This window comes from Manacus vitellinus, unplaced genomic scaffold, assembly GCF_001715985.3.
Source record: "Manacus vitellinus isolate BGI_N305 unplaced genomic scaffold, ASM171598v3 scaffold_14_pilon, whole genome shotgun sequence".
Taxonomy (NCBI): Eukaryota; Metazoa; Chordata; class Aves; order Passeriformes; family Pipridae; genus Manacus; species Manacus vitellinus.
Genome location: NW_021939063.1, coordinates 16,651,325 through 16,664,590, shown reverse-complemented (window position 1 = coordinate 16,664,590; position 13,266 = coordinate 16,651,325). Strand labels below are relative to the sequence as shown.

At 44.5% G+C, this 13,266-nt stretch overlaps 1 protein-coding gene across 2 annotated transcripts in view; it reads right to left on the bottom strand.

Annotated features, from left to right (window-relative positions):
- The window catches only part of LOC108638902 (high mobility group protein HMGI-C-like), a 51,030-nt gene extending 39,183 nt beyond the window's left edge, over positions 1 to 11,847 (bottom strand). The window contains exon 1 of one of the 2 annotated variants that reach the window (XM_018068590.3): positions 11,738 to 11,847. The gene's annotated coding sequence lies outside the window, so the exon portion shown is untranslated. Of the gene's footprint in view, positions 1 to 11,413; positions 11,524 to 11,737 lie in introns of those variants that run through there. The other variant, XM_018068589.3, reaches the window with a different exon arrangement.
- Positions 11,848 to 13,266: the final 1,419 nt, after the last annotated feature.

Sequence of the window (13,266 nt, the reverse complement as noted above, 5' to 3'; positions counted from 1 at the left end):
GGTACATACATGGCACTGGAATGGGCACAGGGTGTTTTGTGGATGGGAAGCCAATGTGTCTGCACATCCACTTCCTGCAGTTGAGGTCTGATATGTGCAGACAAATACCAGCACATGCATTTTAAAAGCCTTTTTAAAACTCAAGTGTTTATGCAGCTGTGATCAAGTTGCTTTAATTCAACCAGAGGAGAAGCATGGCCTGGCCATGTGATTGCAAACAGTGAAGTTTCCCTGGCTTGGCAAATTACTGTGTGTCCACTGGGCTGTGACAACACACCCTTTTAATTCAATTTAATGCAGAACAGAGCTTTTTTGGTCTAAATCACCGGGAAGGCAGTAGCTTTTCACTCTGGTGGTTTAAACAAAGGCACTTCACTGCTCAATGAGGATAACAGGGCACATGGCCATTTACTGCCAGGGCTGAGCTTTGGTTTCTTGCAATTATCCAGTCTTGGAATGTAAAATAATCTGTCTAGACTATAGAAAAGCACTTCCTACATATGAAGTTGCATTTTTCCCCCCTGAGTGCAGCACTGTTAAAAACACCTATTCCTGAATTTTCAAACCAAAAAACTGCCAGGGTTTATAAAAACATTACCACAATGCCTCCTTGCCCAAAACCTGGGTACAGAGAAGGGGCTTGTAACCCACTCAGGAGCAGGCAATGCTTCAAACACATCCAGCTGATCCTGCTGGATGTCCAAGTGTCAGCATCAGAGCCAAGCCATGGAGCCCTACAGTACATTAGGACTTTGGCTTGCTCTAGGCTGTTGCAAAAACCACCAGCAGGAACAGTTTTGTCCATTTGAAAGCAAGAAAATCCTGCATTTATCTCAGTGGTCAATGCAACTGCTTGGGAGCAATGCCAAATAATATTCATCAAGCCCAGCTGAATGTTTTAAAACCCAGCTGTGTAAGTTCCCATCATGGAGAACACCCCAATACAACAAGCAGCCAGTCTGGGAGCACTCAACGTGCTCTTACACTATTTTGTTTGTCTTGTTATTAGACACAAGTAAGGCAGTTCTGAGATGTGCTAACTTGTGAACTGATCTGCTCACGTGCACGTGGCAGACCAAGCCAGCCAGGAGAGGATGAGGCAGTACACGTGTCACCAAACTCAGGCAGTTTGCCAGGCCCTGGCTATCGCTGTGCCAGGAGGGATTGTTAGCAAAGGGGGAGAGTGTCACCACATTTACAGCTCTACAGAGGGAGACACTGAAAAGGGAGGAGTTGAGAGTCTCCACCTTGCCTTCCTCTGTAAGCAGAGCCACACTTAAACTCACAGCCAGCCTACTGTGCTAGTTTTAAATTCAAACAGTGGTGCAGAAGAAAGAGGTGAGGGGTGGTTTTACCCTTCCTTGGAGCAGCAGCTGACCAGGAGAGCTGGGGGCAGGATGGTTGTGGACTCTTTGTTCTGCACTACAGAACCCAAGTGGCTGCTGCCAAAGCAGGGACAGGATATATGGGCCAATGGCTTCTGCTGGGAATGAGCGTGTGGAGGGAAGGCCTTTCCCAGAAGCTGTTATAGTTACTATCCCATTTTTTATTTTTGTGCATCTTGCAGCTGATCTCTGTCACTTGGCTCAGTGTCACCAGCTGCCTTGCTTCCCTTAGCTCAGCGTTTTTCTTCCACCACCCATTGCAAAGAACTACCCTGCACTCCCCTTCTCCTTGGGGCTGCACAGCACAGCTCCAGCTGCACTGCCAACTCATCCTGAACCAAACTGCCAGAAAAGCTGTGTGTGCTGCCCAGACTGCTCTGTTCCAGGCAAGGAAGGCAATTTGGTTTAAGTCTATTCCCCCTAACCTCAAGCTAGTGCCCAATTAGAGTAAAAGAACTCTAATTACACAGGATGGCTGGACAAGGTAAATGATACCAGCACGGTTGTAGCCCTGGCAGTCCCTGCTTCCTGATCTCCCATCTCGGCTGTTAGAAGGTGCTAACATGACTGCAGCCCTTCCAGTGGCTCCAGATAGCTGAATCACTGCAGTTAGGACATGACTGAGCCAGAAGGGATGGGGTGGGAATGTTCTTATTCCCACATCCTACTGGTGTTATGTAGCTGGGAGTGAGCTACCTACACCCAGCTGTGCAGATATGGATCTACAGCCTCTTCAGCACCCTGGTAAACTCATTCAAAAGGCACACAAAAATTACAATTACAGTTAAAAATTATCAAGTGATATACTAAGCACAGCAGTTGGTATTTTTTCTTCCACTAGAACTGTTTTCAGAACAGGTTGAAATGAACAACACACGTGTGGGTCAGTGCTTGCCTAACAAGGCCAAGATCTCACCCAAGAACTTTTAAGAGCTAAAGCAAAAGCACCAACCCATTACCTTGGCTCTAGCCTATGCTATTGACCCTGCATGTTCCCTGACATCACTTCACAACCTTAAGAAAAAAAAGAAGGGGATTAAATATATATATCTTTGAACCTGTAAATCCCAGAGGCCCACTTCTTCCTTCTAGTCCTCCCAGAAAACCAAGCCACTTGCTCAGGAACATATCACCAACAATGGTCACACTCAGAAAGCAAAAGGCCCTGACCACGATATCAGTCTCACTTTATAACCCAGCACTGTCCCTGCAGGAACCAATTGCTGCAGCAGGGAAGCTGGAGGCAGCAGATAAGCCTTAGCTGGGTGATAGGATCAGCTGCCCAGTTATCAAGGGAGTACAAAAATCAAATAGATTTTGATTTAGTAGTTACAGCTTTTCATATATCCTGGGAAAAGAGAGGGACCAGGGAGGGAGAAGGGGGAGAGAGGAGTCTTTTCCAGGGTGTTGTGATGTCAGATCTTTTTAGCAATGAATTTCTAGGTTAAGCAGTTACTGAGACATGTGGCTGCAGAGAACTGCAGTCAGTGCAGGCGTTTGTAGGAGGGAACTGAAAGCAGTGGAAGAGGCAAAGGATTGCACATCTGAAGGCTGCAAACCCTGCCTAGACTAAGCAAGACACAGTAGAGCAAAGAGTCTCTCCCAGTGGGCACAGAAACAAAGAATGACAGCTCTGTACCCTCAGAGAGCCACTTCTGACAGTGTTACAACTCAGCCATCTGATTCAGGGTGATGAGTTAACCTAGTCCTTCTCTCAGATGTGACCCAAGCTTTGGGCTGCAATGCCAGCTACAACATCCAGGGGCCTCCGTGCCACGTGGCCAGCTCCACAACTCTTTGACAGGAGCAGATCATCACCAGTGGATTAGATCAAAACACATCAGCTGTGTTGCTGTGTTAAGTCCAGAGGCAGATGAAGATAACACACTGGATTTCAGTGCCAGCAAGAGAACAGGCAATGGGTGCCAACAACCAGGCAGAGATCAGTAGACAGAGCAGCAGGAAGAAGTGAATATCAACCTTTGATTACATGAAATCTGACCCAATAAAGCTTGGCATTCAGGTACAATTCTGCTATCAGCTATGACAAGGGCTACATTTGTAAATCTCCATATATTCATCCAAATATTAGCACTTCTGGCACAAGCTTCTAGACAGAAGTTTTGGAAGCTGCAGCCATTTCAGTCATGAGGAATCTTTCACACAGCATATAAAAAGTACTCTTTAACACATAATGGCTTGGAACAACCGAAACCTAAAGGAATTTAATTCAGATTTTGCCCTGCTATTACAGGATCAAGCACACAGAGAAGGCCAAGCCTGATTCCCTTCTCATGGTGCCTCGGCAATGCCAGCAGACTGTTCTCACCTCCACGCTCAGCCCACAGAGCCTGTACTGCCTTGGGATCAGCATCCAGTCCCACTGGACAGCACCAAGCACCAGTGGCACAGAGACCTGATGTGACCAAACAGGGAGATGGTGTTTCCACCAGACTGCAAGGGAGACCCATGGAGTGACCTGAAGCACTCTGCATCCTCAGTGAGCTACATGCTGTATTTGTGCTCCTGTAATCTACTTCCCAGCTCCATCTCCATCCCTGTTAATTACTGTCACAGCAGGAGAGCTTCTGGCATTTCAAAGAATGGCCCTTCTTATTAAGCAGGAAAATAGGAGGAGATAGCAGACAGCACTACCCACATGGAAACTGCCAGAGATGCTCTATCCTTCCTCCCCAGCACTGTTCATTCGTTTCCCTGGGCTGAACAAGGAAGAAAGGTGGAAAAGCTGCTGTAATGGGCAGGGAACTCCAAGCCCTTAGGTTTCCATCCAGTCCTCCAGGAGAGGCTGAGGGCCATGGGACTGGTATGCTGGCAGTACTAGGAGTGTCAAGCATCTTGTCTGATCCTTCTTGGAAGGGAACAGGGCAGGGACACCACCTGCAAGGATTTTGGATTGAGCCTGACCCACTTTCTCCCAGGCAGACCTGCCATGGGGCAGAAGGGCTGGGCCTGGCAGGAGGTCCAAATTATTCCAGGCTCTCCTGCATCTAGTTGTTTCTGGGGGCATCTCCAGTCCAATTTCAGGTATATTTGCTATTGAAGCAAACCTTAATTCTGGTGTTGGCTGGGATCTTACATAAATCTGGCTTTTGAAACAACTGGTCCTCCCTGAATCAGCTGAACAAGACCATGACATCCTTATGCAGATGAATCTGCTCTTTTCATTTAGAACCTGCTTCCTGGCAGCCTTGCTGGACTCAGATTTTAAGCACTTCCTATTGAACAAAACAGGTTATTTAAATGGGAGAAAAAATGTAAAAGCACAGCTCACTCTCTCCATTTGATTGTCTTTGGAAACAGGGCTGGAGGCTGCTGTCCCAGAAGACTGAGCTGCCCTTATCTCAGGCACTCTGTTAAAAGACTTGGAATCACTTATTAATTTAGTGAAAGCTCCTTAATTTTGATCCTTTGTCTGCATTAATTGATTTGCTATCAATAACCTGCATTGATTAGGCCTCCAGACCTGGCAGCCGCTGAAGATGAGGAGACAGATTCTCTTTCAGAGCAGGAGTTCAAAGCCTGAAATGATTAAAAAAAGACAGCACCAAAACGGCTGATAACAAAAAGGTGTCGTTCCTTCTCCATTCCAGTATGAAACTGTGTGCAGTTAACCCTTTGGTGCCTGAAAATGCCCTCAGGTCTAAGGTATTGGTATAACCTAGAGCTGCTAGACTTACTCCATTATGCCATTTTAATTAAAATATTAGGGGTGCACTGAAACACCTGACAGGATGAGAGCAGAGGGAAGATTTTATCTGCTTCAGCCACAAAGAGAGCTCAGGAGAAGCAACCTGACCTGGCTCAGGTAGTGCTCTCAGACCCCTTCCAGCAGACAGTGTTGTAAAGAGCGGTTCAGAAGTCAGATTTAATTTGCAGCAGATCCAAACCAAATGCAACAGTGAAATTTAACAGGCACCAGTTAAAATTTTGACAATAAAGTTCTGAGAGCTGAGAATGGCTTGTTTGTCCAAGATACCAGGAAACCATCAGCAAAACCAGCTCCCTGTCAGAGAGGGCGCTGGCACACAACTCTGGGCTGCTCCTGACTCCAGATCTACACGAGGGGCAAAAGGTACAGATGTCCACATACAATGTTCCTCCACCAAGAAAATCAAAGGTACTGACTATGGAGAGCTGTGAGGCCACTCGAGAAAGAATATTTTGGGACAGACTCTGGGCACAACAGTTGCAGTAGGAGCACCTCAGCTACCCTGCACGCATCTAAGAAACAAATAATAAATAAATAAACAAAATAACTGCCAGTGCACACAGACATGGTCTCGGGTGGTTTTGTCTGCTTCAGATTTCACATACCCAATAATGGTTTGCTGAACAGCACAAGATCAAGTAATTCACTCTAGCCCGGCATCCGAATAATCCAAGTGGCCACTGTCCACCAAATCCCTTCCTCTGCATCTTTGCCTCTCCTCCTTATGTGAATGTCTTCAATACCCTTCAGCCCTTTTAGTATATTTTTCTATTTCTTCCTCTCTTTTTCTCTCTCCCTTCCCTGCCTACATTATAGGGAGGTGCTGTCACTGCAGCTGCAGTCACTCCTCACAAGCTGCTGTCCCACCCTGCTGTGGGTCTCTCATATTTATTTACTGTGTATGTCCTACACATGTCCAAAAATCCCAGAAAAATGGACCAAACTCCCAAGTCCTAGCTATACAAAATTTCTGGGAGAACAAGGAGTGTGTTGGCACTCATGCTCTGGTCTCACACCACAAGGAGGGGTGAGTTCCCGAGCCCTCAGGCTCACAAGCAGCTCTGGACATGGTGATTTAGCAGCTGATTTCTTCCAGGTGCCCAACCTATGCCACACCTCGGTCTGCTGGGAAGGGACCATCTTACATGTGACAGGAGAAACAGCCCACTGAAATTAAAGGTCCTGTACTTTCTAAAAGTCCTTTCCTTTTGCATGGAAGCTATGTCAGCCTTGGTGTCCTCCAAAAACTAAATGTGAATAATGATTAGGACAGCTGAGCACTGGAACAGATTGCCTTGAGGAGTTGTGGAGTCTCCATCACTTGAGTTTTTCTGAACGGGCTAAACAGTCATCTGTCAAAAAGGGTTTAAGTATCACAAACTCTGCCTTGGGGGAGCAGAGAGAAAGGGAGAAGTGACCTCATAAGCTCTATTTTCTGTTGCTGTGATTTGAGTATCACTTCTGAGGACTACAGAAATTCCACTTGCCCCCTCAGCTGGCCACAGCACACCTTTCCTAAGCCCTTGTGCTTCGTGTCCATGTGCTACAAAAACTCCCTTCTACAGCAAGGGTGGCCTTCATGCAATGGCTCCAGTGATCCCTTCACGTTATCTTCCCACATTTATAAAATGCTGAGGGGTGGAAAGCACAATGCTGCAAGTATCTCAAAATCTCCGCATTTAAAAAAGCGACTTTTATTCCTACTTTTAACACATGACTAGTAGATCAAAGTAACTGAAGGCTTTATCTGGTATCTCCCAGATACTAACACTGGGTGTGCATACATCACACTGATGTGCACAGGATGAGAAACGAGGGAGCCAAGCTTGCTTTCCACCCACAAGGAACAAAAATAGGCTTTTATTCCGAGTGACTTATTTTAGACTAAAAACGAGAAAGAACAAAAGCGAAGGCTCCAGGAAGTGGAGTCTGCACCCCCATCTTATTTTAAGATGCTGCCTTGACTTTTTAGAAATTTAAAGCTGCATTGCACAGAAGCAAAATCATATCAGTGATGAGCTCGCTATTTCCAAATATCAATCTAGGATCTCAGAAGCAATAAAGATTCAATAACACTCCACAGTCTCTAGCTCTGAAAATCCAAAGAGAAAAACTGTAACAATTAAGGACAGATACAGATATGCAGTATACATTGCACAGATGTTTTATTTCCCTGCAATTATATATATGTCCTCCAAAATAAAACCCAACCTTCATTAACTCAACATTACAGTGTTGTTGTATATTCCTCATGAAAAAGAATCAGTTAAAGTGAAGGAAAGTATTCATCGAGATATCATCAGCATCCAAACTAATCACATACACATTCCACCACATTAATTTCCAACATGTTCAGGTATTGGCCTTCCATGAGTAATTATTACACAAATATTTCCAGTGTTGTCTCTTCACTCTCAGAAGTTGTATCTAAAGCAAATATTTTTGTGTGCAATGGAAAGCATAGTTTTACACACCCACAGGAACACAACACACAAACACATCCTTTGGGGGATACACAAATATAATCACTCATGGAGAACCCACACAAACATGGGCACACCTACTAGAAAACACAAGTTCATCATCAGTTAACAAGAAAAGTCCCTGCTGAGGACACAGCCTCGCATGCAGCCTGGTAATTTCAACCTCAGCACCCTAAGATTGCTGGCTGAGACCCACAGGCAGAACAGGGACAAACCAGCCAGCTGTACATAAGCAGCATTCATGGAATGTGGCTGGAGGAGATGGATATGCATATTCTCCTCTCAACTTATTAATAACATCCAGCACTACCCACTTGCTGGCACACAGCAGTAACTGTGTCTGCAGCAGGTAAAGATGCCACACAACATTTCCATTTTTTGATGGCAAAGAGCGTTCAAGTTCATCTTCAGTCATTTTATTTATTGAGTGGTTATCTCAGCCAATATCCCAGAAATTCACTCAGTTCAGAGGCAAAAGAATGCCAAATTCCTTTTTTTCCTGGAAGTTTTTTCCTAACCCAAGGGAGAAATTGGGAGGGAAATAATTTCATTTGATAACAGCTGGTTTCCCTTTCTTGGGAAACCATGGTGTTTGGAGAATCTCTCACTCCAGACCCAGCCTAACCCTTCTCAGCATTCAGCCTTGGTAGTGATTTAGCTGCAGCCTCCCAGGCAGAGCAGTAACACACACTGTGTTTATTCTCCCTCTCCAGTGGGTGTTTAAGACAGCTCACAAAGATATTTAGGTACTTCAGTTTACCTTGAGCTCCATAAAGAAGGCAGTCAGCTAAGTACCATACAGCTCTGAGCTTGAACTTAAAAAAAATAAAATAAATAAATAGTATGTTTTTTCCAGTTTTGGGAAGTGACAGGAAAACAAATCTTCCAGTTCTGATGAATAATCTGCTTTGAGTTAAAACCCACTGCTGAACTGCAGCTTTCCTCAGCTTTAATACCAAGGGATAGACCAGCAGAGACTACATTTCAACACACAAATTAGGAGGGGCAAGCACTAGGTAGCAGGTGATGTATTGCTGCTGCATCACCTTTTGTTTGATTAGTTTAGAAATTAATTGCCTCTCTGCACAAGAAAGGAAATCTGGCAGAGTCCTTCTGAAATAAACACAGCATTTACATTCATTCCTCTAAAAGCTATAAAATACTTCAGTCTCCAAGCAATGTAGCCCTAATAGTCTTTGAATATAGTTTGATACAATTCCTGGGCACAGCTCGTTAGGCACTGAAATCTGTGAAATAAGAAACCCCTTTCTGTCATTCATGCACAAATCTAACACAGGTGCCCCCACTTGGCAGATGCAAAATGCTACTGCAATAAGAAGTGATAATAAAGGAACTTGGTTGGGTTAATGGAGTCACATATGGTGATGGTGTGGTCCTTGAGAATATTCCCCCTCAACTGCACTTTCCCCTCCTATCAATCCTCTCCAGGGATTGGAGGAATAGAAGCATGCAAAGGGGAAAATTCAAGTTTGTTGGCAGAAGTGACACTTTTGGATGAAAATACTATTATCACTGTCACTGAGACAAGATCAATAAAAAATTTATAAAGAATACCTCTTCTAATGTGTACACATTCCAAGAAACACTGACAGCCATACCAGCACCACGAGACTAAAATAAATCAAATTCTTTTCCTCCCCTGAGTTTTTACTTTTGTCTCTTCATCCCATGTAACTGAGCTTAGAGTGATGTTGCTGAGTGTCTCCTGTGACTGTGTGCACTGATGCCTTTCACCAGCTCCAGTGGTGCTGAGGTTTGGGATATGGAAGGTTTGACAGAACAAGCAAAGGAAAAAAAACAAAAAGAAAAAAAAAAAAAGAAGGAAGTCCTTTGCTGTGATCAGTGCTCAGACTTGAGGGAAGGGGGTGGATGCAGTGAGAACACTACAGATTGCACAGTACTACACATTGCCATATTGGCTTTATTTCTTGACCACTCTGCAATTAACTCATGTTCTTATGCCTTTTCTTGTTGAAGGTCCTTTATATCTAGGCCCATCTGTAATGGGGCAAGAACAGTCTCCTTTGTTTGTCAAAAATGGCAGTGTTTCCTGCACAAAATCCCATCCCTCTGGAGCATGAGAGAGGATACTGCTTATGACAGTGGCCTCCAGCCTCTTACTACAAAGCAAACCCCAACCCCATTAAAATAACACAGCTCATCTGCTGTCCCCAAAAATCTGCTCCCTCCCGCAGACCAAAGCACCTGCCAGTCAGAATAATATGTTTCTGCAGGTGTTTATTTTTAGGGTACAGCTAAACAGTGATACCAGTCTAACAGTGCACCCACAGCACTAGTTCTTAATCACAATAAATTCACTGGGGAGGACAGGAGCATGAGAAAATAATCCAATGCCCTAAAATGGCACTGTCAAATCTCACCTATTTTATCAGGAACATAACCATATTTGAGCCTTTCACTTAAAGCTCCAGTGTCTGGATTGCATAATTAAACAGTATCTAATTTTAAATTAAATTTCTGGAATACTGCATTGAAAAGAAAAGTGGGGGGAAAAAAACCCCTGAGAGCGTGAATGTCTGTTATGCTCAATAAACTAAATACCTATAATTTTGTAGTTTCTTTAAGTGTTAATAAATATGACAGATTTTAAGTCAGTACCTGGATTTTAGGAGACCTATCTTAAGGTGTTTTGATGCAGACACCTGCTCAGATTAATATCGCTATGAAACTCTCTATAAATTGTTTTCTGTTCTCAGTGCTCGTTGCTACCTGAAGTACAGCTTAACCTCTCTTGAGATAACAGTCCCAAGTGGAGCAAAGGAAACCTGTTTACAGATAAATTAAATTTCCAGGGCACACAGAGACACCCAACAGCTACTCCTCGAGAGTGAAGGTTCAAGATGGAGCTTGAACAAATGGCTTTCCCTGGGCCTCTAAAAAGCCAGCGAAGGACATGCTTATTATTTACATCCAAACTGGCTGGCACGCCTAATATTTCAGGAAACAGATTTTGCAGTTGTAATACAACTTGAGGAAAACCCCTATATTTCACTGGTATGAGGTACCATAATAGCTGAGCAATAGAAGTCTTTCTATACATCACATTCAAAGCTGGGAAATACTTTTTTTGTTGTTTGCTGCAAACATGCTTTTTCTTATCTATAAAAATAGCCATAATAATGATGCTTTACACAGCTCAGGAACCCCACAGCCCTTTCAGGGCACTGAGCACCTGGTGTTGTAGAGCTGAAAGAGTATGGGCATCTCCACAAATCAAAGAGTGAGGAGAAGATGAAACACTCGAGAGGGAGCCAAGACTAGAACTTGGAGCTTTTTCCTGCTGGGGTGCCTGATACTGTAAAACAGTTATTTTCTATAACTGCAAAGGTGTCAGTTATCACAAATTTAGAAGCTTGGTGATATAAGACAAACATGATACAACCATGGAGAACATTCTGAATTAATACAGAACATGACAAATGCAGCAAGCACCGGGTCTTATGAAAAGTTTTTTCACTTTAACCAGGGTAAGGGGCAGATATATTACCAGAAGAACATTTTTAATATTAACTAGATCCCTCTAGTCCTAGGAGAGGGATTAGAGATTAGGTTAAAGCACACACATACTCACACACGGCCTTAGGAGACCACACATCAGCACAACGCAGGAAACTACAGCCTGGGGAAACTTTGGGGCTTCACTCTCTGCATCCATTTGTTTGTTCTGCATTACTTCTGACGCAAGTCAAAAAGCAGGAGACACCGGAGCAAGCAAGCACCAACTCTTTCAGAGCGAGTAGAGGAGGAGTATGAGAGCAGTTAAAACTTCTTACCAGCACAGGAGGGGACACAAAGCAAACAGGAGCCGGGAGGCAAATGGCGCCAAATGGCTCCTTAAGGCCTCCAGCTGCCTCGCACTTGCCACATTTAAAGGGCCAGCACGGGAGGCAGGTGGGGCGGCTTGGCGGGCCTACTGTGGGAGGACCCCTCCCTGTGGAGGGGAGGCACCATCAGAACGGCCCCAGGATGTTTCTGACCATTAAATCACACTGCAAAGAAGTGTTTTAGAGATAGATGCTATTAAGAGCTAAATCACACACATCTCCTTAAGATACTAAATCGGAGGCCTGGGCCTTTTAGGCCCAAAGGGGAATCACCTGTGGGTAATATCAGCTGAGGGAGTCTTTCTGAGATATGAGGTCACACCTCTCAGTTACAGGTTACATCGATTACATTTCTGTGCAGTCATTAGGTCTTGGTCTAAGGCACCAAGTTGTTTAAAGCAGTTAGTACTAAAACCTGCCAGGAAGACTAAAGTGAAAAACTATTGCTTGTTCAGCAGCTTGGCCCAGACTCAGCCAGCATCTGGCAAGCCAAAAGTGTGCTGCTCATCCCATAAGAGTGTTCTGGGCTGTGGGTTATGCTGCCTTAACCCACACCGTATGCTCCCTAGAAGGCAAATCCCCACATCAAAGCCATTCTCATTTTGCTCATATGGAGAGATTGGTGCTTACAGTAACAACAATGGGATGCTGAGTTTGTGCTCAAAGCTGTAAATAGAGTACCTGGCTGCAGCAGTGTTTTATCCCTTCCAGAAAAATTACTTCAGCACATGAAGTGCTGTTTCACATTCCTAGGCAAGAAAACTGATGAGCAACTTGAAACCAGATGAGCAGTTGGAATTGTTAGCAGATAGAACAGCAAGTGAGAAAGCAGGCAAGCAAGACAAATGCCTATGGCTTTGGAAGGGGCAATCAGAGGGAAATCCAACAGGAGCTTCTCCTGCCACCACACAGGCAGCATCTCCCTGTCATGTTCCACAGCAAGCACGTGCAAACAGGGATTTTCTAGTTAGTGACAAGTTTTGTGACAACTGTTGTCATCTGAGGATGTGGGGTTAGTGCCTTGACAACCATGGTAGACTTCTGATTCAGGCCTGCATTCCACTTCAGAAGCCTCAGGTCAGCCAGCACTAACACTAGAGATGATGTAGGTCTTGCAGAAGTCTGTAAAGGCAGTGTAGCACTTGTGAACTCCCTTTAGTTGGGGAGCATGGTGAGGTGACAGAGCTGACCCCACACAAGGCAGTTGTCATTGGGTGGATTCAGCACAGCTGGGACATTTCAGAGAGAGAGAGAGAGAGAGAATGTCTGCAGCATCCCTGCAGCTGCATTTCACTGTTCACCTCCACACCTCCTGTCCCCTCTGACTACACCCTGGTTACACTGGCATGTGTGTCATGTGTGACTGTGGAAAGGTCAGCTGGCTGATTTTCAGTGTAGTGCCTCTGGCAAACACGAACCTCTGACAGTTCTCCATCTTCATTAGATGGTTCAGGCCATCTCATGCCCTTCCTTTGCCTTAGCAGATGAACCTTTCAAGGTCTCTGATGTGTTTCTCCTTATCACACGTCCCTGAGATGGGCAGCTCTAACCCCCTCCTTAGAACTTGGAGGTTAGGGCACAGAGAATAAAGGCAAGGTTTTAAAGATCCTTAAGAAATCTACAGATCAGAGTTGGCTGATACACTTTTCAAACTATGAAATGCATAACTGCAATTCAAATTGCTGAATTGAAAAGCCCCGAGGAGTCTATTTCCTTTGGATTGATTTCAATGGGAATTAGACACTGTTTGTTTTTGAAAATTGTTATCTTTAAGAATCTAAAAGCCTCACTTTTAGCACCTT